The sequence below is a fragment of the Capra hircus genome, chromosome 1 (genome assembly GCF_001704415.2).
Source record: "Capra hircus breed San Clemente chromosome 1, ASM170441v1, whole genome shotgun sequence".
In the NCBI taxonomy this organism is placed as follows: domain Eukaryota; kingdom Metazoa; phylum Chordata; class Mammalia; order Artiodactyla; family Bovidae; genus Capra; species Capra hircus.
The window spans coordinates 137,020,703-137,026,332 of NC_030808.1; the positions used below are offsets into that span (position 1 = coordinate 137,020,703).

The following is a 5,630-nucleotide window of genomic DNA, read 5'->3' on the forward strand; positions in this document are numbered from 1 at the left end:
AGAGGAGGCTTAAACTGTGCGAGCAGACAGGGAAAACAATGTAGGAAATCTATGTTGTGCTAAGAGGTTTGAAATTTATCACGAAGGTCTTTAAACAGGAGTGGCCTAAATACACCTGGGTTTCAAACAACTCCCTTGGGAGCCATAGGGGATGGATTTGAGGAGTGGAGGCTGGGAGACCATTTAAGAGGTGGTGTCACTGTGTTCAGGGGTGAGGATGGACGTAAGTGATGTCAAAGATAAATTAACAGTACCCAGTGATTAACTGGAACTGAGGAAGAGAGCTTGAAAGAAGCCCAGAATTCTTTTAGATATTTTGGGTGAATGACTGAGTACACAGACGTGTCACCAACCAAGACAGGGCAGAGGCTGATCATATGGTTAAATAAGCAGACCCAGCACCCAGCTCTGAGCCCACACTGAAATCCTGGCCCCATCACCCCTCAGCTGTGTGGTCACTTTGTGCCTCAGTTTTCTCAATTGCAAATTCTGTATGATAACAATAATATTTGTTTTGTGGGATTTTAAACTGATGATTCATTTGGAAGTTATGGCTAGAACTTTTAGTACCATTCTTGAGACATAGAGAGTATTTAGTAAATTCAGACTATTATTGTTATAACAAAGCAAAATAAGAGGAGATGCAGATTTGGGCAGAAAGATAAGTTTAGTTTGGGGCATACTGGGTTTGCAATATGAGGTTTCTGTAAAACCACAGATTGGAGAGATTGGGAAGGGCATCTGCAGCCCTCAGAGAAATGTGAGCTGGAGCTCTTGGAACTGTGAGCTCCTTAGCTTCAGAGCAGTCTCATCAGGGAGAATTTGCTGCATTGTCAGAGATTCCCTTGACCTTTCTTCTCATCTGGGAGACACATAAGATTTAAGATTGTCAGACTGAAACTCAAAGAACTAGAAATCAGTGGTGAAGTTTTGACTTTTTAACTGTTTCTCCCAGTTGTAAAATGGGAGGGTTCACTTGAATGAGATTCCCTTGAAAATCTGATGAAATCATGCACCATATACAATAAATGCATAATGTACCATATTTGCCTGTAATGCAGTGTTTAACACGAGCCTCTGAAGTCCAGTTGTGGATATCCAGTTAAGATCCCCTCCATGTCCATGATACTTAGAATACTCATCAATGTGCCCAGAGATTTATGGGCAGTAGCACACATATTTAAATACTGGCTATTAGATTGAGAATACAGCACTTTTCACACTGGAAAAAGCAAGAAGTGGTGCGGCTTGAAGAGACTCAGGAATAAAGTTAAATCCAGGAGGAATTTCAGCCATAAAGGCATTTAGGAGTATGATGTAACTCATAAAAGTTGAATAAGTACTTGTAGGGGTCACACTATCACCAGGGGGTATAGCTCAGTGGAAGAGCATTTGACTGCAGATCAAGAGGTCCCTGGTTCAAATCCAGGTGCCCCCTATTCACTTCTTTTGCTCTTCCTGGCAGCTTTATTAAAAGGTTGGATCTAAGGCGAGGGAAGCAAGGTGCCTAGGGCTCAAAATTTAAGAAGGCAGTAACTCTCAGATTCGTGGAGGCACCTTGGCTTATTAATTTCCTCACAGTAGAACTAAATGTTCATATAAACTCACCCTGTCTGCACCAGAGACACACATGCACACTCAGAGACACATTCATCAAAATGTGTCAGTTTTCATCACACACCCACACCCTATGTCCCCCAACTACACACACACGTGCACACACACACCAAAAGACTAAAGCACATACTGCAAACATTGCTCACAATGTCCTATATATTGTCCACAATTGTCCTATACATTGCTTCCTGTCTTATATATTCAAGTTTTATTACCAGAACTTCCTTTCTTTCTTCTTACAAACTGCTTATCTTTTAGTAATTATAGATTTATAGAAGAGTTGAAAAGATACTGTAGAGAGGCTCCTCATACCCTTTACTCAACATCCCCTAATGTTGATGGCTTATGTAACCATGGCACATTTCTCAAAATTACAAAATAAACATCAATGCAGCACTATTAACCAAACCATAGACTTCATCAATTTTTCCATCAGTGTCTTTTTTCTGTTCAAGCATTCAATCCAGGATTCCACATTGCATTTAGTTGTAATGTCTTCTTAGTCTCCATCAATCACCAATAGTTGATCAGCCTTTCCTTTTTTTTTTTAATGGTTGAAGTATAGTTGATTTACAATGTTGTGTTAATTTCTGATGTATGGCAAAATGATTCAGTTATGTATATATATCCTCATTCATATTCTTTTTCATTATGGTTTATCAGAGGACACTGAATATAGTTCCCTGTGTATAAAGTAGGATCTTGTTGTTTATCCACTTTCTCTCTCTCACTCTGTATATATACACATATATATTCTATATAGCATATAAAATATGTATATTCTATATAATAGTTTGCATTTGTTAACCCCAAACTCCCAGTCCATCCCTCCCCTAACCCCTTTCCTCTTTGGATGTGAACATAGGGGTGCATATACCTTTTTTAATTAGAGTTTTGTCCAGATATATGCCTGGGGTCGTGTGGTAGCTCTATTTTTAGTTTTTTGAGAAACCTCTATACTGTTCTCCATAGTGGCTACATCAGCTTACATTCTCACCAACAGTGTCGGAGTGTTCCCTTTTCTCTTTTTGTGGGTTTTTTGTACACCTAAAACTTTTTAAAATTCCTGGCCAGATATTTTGTAGAATACCTCTCACTTTGGGTTTGTCTGATGTTTTCTCATCATTAGACTGGGGTTATGTACTTTGTGAAAGAAGATCACAAAGATGTTGTGTCCTTTTAGTCACATCTTACTAGGGCCAGAAGAAAAATGCTGCAGCAATTTACTGCTAGTGAGAGACACAAAACAGAACAAAGCTCATTGCTTGGTGTACCTCTTTGGGTTTTGGTGGCAGTACATTTGAGTTTTTTTCTCTGGTATATTTATTAGAAAAAGATAACCCATAAGATTGTCAGGGTTTTTAAAAAATTTGTTTGTTTTTGTAGATCCCAAGGCAAGAAGAGTCCACACTCAGCTGTGATGAGCAGTAAAGATTTGTATCTTTTTCCTGAAAGTCCTGATGCAAGTCTCGTGGCCTCTGCCCCTCTTGTAACTATGTCATCTAGCAAAACGTGGTCCCTAGCATCACCACACTAGTTCATAGCTGCCTTAGCTCAGGAATGACATACATCACTTCTGCTCACAGTTCACCAGACAGAACTAGTCATGTGGTTCCAAACTTCGTTGCACTGGAGGTTGGGAAAGGTAAGAAAGCATTTGGAAACTAGGTGAGTATGCATTTTTTTTTCCATAACCATCTTATCTATTCCAATATGTAAACTTATATCGTATGCGCTGTGCTCAGCGGTGTCCAACTCTTTGCAACCCTCTGAACTGTAACCCAGCAGGCTCCTTTGTCACTGGGATTTTTGAGGCAAAAATATTGGAGTGGGTTGCCATTTCCTCCTTCAGGGGATCTTCATGACCCATGGATCGAACCCATGGATTGAACCGATGTCTTCTGCGTCTACTGCATTGTAGGAGGATTCTTTACTACTAAGCCATTGGAGAAGCCCCTATGGGCACTTAGTTAGTGATTATTTTTTCTGATTCTTCTTGTCAAGTGATGTGCAAAGCCCTGGCCCACAGGAGGGACTCAGAAAGTATTTGGTGAATAGCAGGTATGGTGAATTTAGTGAATTAATAAATAAATGAAGCAAGATATATTAATATACATAAAGTATATTTGTAAATCATTTGGAAACTATTTTTTATTATAAGACAAGAGTTATAACTCTCACATTAAAAACTATTTATTTCCTTTAGAAAGATGGTAACGATGACCCTATATGTGAGACATCAAAAGAGACACAGATGTAAAGAATAGACTTTTGGACTTGGTGGGAGAAGGAAAGGGTGGGATGATTTGAGAGAATAGCATTGAAATATATGTATTACCATATGTGAAATAGATCATCAGTCCAGGTTCAATGCATGAGAGAGGATGTTCAGGGCTGGTGTGCTGGGATTACCCTGAGGGATGGGATAGGGAGGGAGGTGGGAGGGGGTTCAGGATGGGGAACACATGTATATCCATGGTTGATTCATGTCAGTGTATGGCAAAAACCACTACAATATTGTAAAGTAATTAGCCTCCAATTAAAATAAATAAATTTTTAAAAATGAAAAAATTCCTGCTTTTCTAGATAATTTCTCAAAAGATTAAACCATTTATTGAAAAAGACAATATTGTCTGTGCCCATCATGAAAAAAAATAATTATTACCGGTTTGCTTTATGCTGAGAAATAAATATTTACTATGCTACTTTCCTTTCTAAAACTGTCCACATGACCTTCAGCCATTGTAAAATCAAAACATCTTTATTATATAAAACTTTAAACATAGATAAGATAATATAGGAGGGAATAAAATTTGATTGGCTTTTCACCACTGTCTTTTTAAAAAACTGTTGTCTTTTTTACATGTGATTGTATTTGTACATATAAGCATGTTTTATGTGTGAATGTATATTAATATTTATTTTTTTAAATGCATCAGATATATCTTAGGCAGTATCTCAGATCTTTTTGGCCTTGACCATTTCTGAGGGCCCTGACCATCTTTCCTGTGCTGGCTGCCAGGGGGCAACCAAGTATGTAAGGACATGTCAGCTCCACCCAGGCAAGCCCTGCAGTCTTCCCTCCTGTCCATGTTGGATGGCACCACCTCCCACTCTTGGCTTCCTTCTTGCTATTGAGGTGTGGGTGGTCAAAAGACCCATTTGATGACCACACATGCAGGGTCTGGAGGTGTTGGGAAGTTTATGCATCATGGAGAAACCTTTCACCAATGAGTTTTAGATTCCCAAGGCTAAAGTCCCCTCATTCCTTAGGACAGATTATCTGGGGTTGCAGTCATTCACACATCCTCTCAAGAGACAGTTTTATGAAATCAAGCAATCAATGCACTTGTTACCCTGTGAAATTTGCCTTTGACTTGAGTGAACTTTCTAGCTCTGCCTCCACACTTTCCCCTCACTCCTGTTCCCTTGGAAGTCACTTTCTGAAAAAATAGTAACACATAAACTTTTGCTCAAGTATTGAGTTCTGGAGTACCCAGGTACAGCAGACATTCTGGACACTACCAATTTTCCCCTCAGCCTTTACCACAACAGTTCACCCTGGCCTGATTCCTACTGCCAGAATCTGCATCTCTTCTCCTGAGGTTTTTTTTTTTTTTTTTTTTTACCCAAAGTCTATTTTGCATCTGTTCATGGCAAGCTAGAAGTGCCAGGAGGGACATTCAAGATGGCAGAAGAGTAAGATATGGAGATCACTTTACTCCCCACAAATATATAAAAAATACCTCTGCATGTGGAACAACTCCTACGGAACACTTAATGCTGGCAGAAGACCTCAGGCCTCCAAAAGGCAAGCTGCTCTCCACATAATGGGGGTAGGGCAAGGGAAATAAGAAAAAAGAGAGACAAAGGAATCAAGATGGGACCTGCACCTTTGGGAGGGAGCTGTGAGGGAGGAAAATTTTTTTCACATGTTCAGAAACCCTCTCATTGGTGGCAACAAGGGTGAGCTTTGGAATCTCAGGAAAGTGTAACAACAGGTGTGTGGAGGG

The 5,630-nt window shown here is 39.5% G+C and overlaps 1 non-coding gene across 1 annotated transcript; it reads left to right on the top strand.

The window, feature by feature from the left end:
• Window positions 1,367-1,438, top strand: TRNAC-GCA. Its single transcript has one exon. It is a non-coding gene; the product is annotated as a tRNA-Cys (tRNA).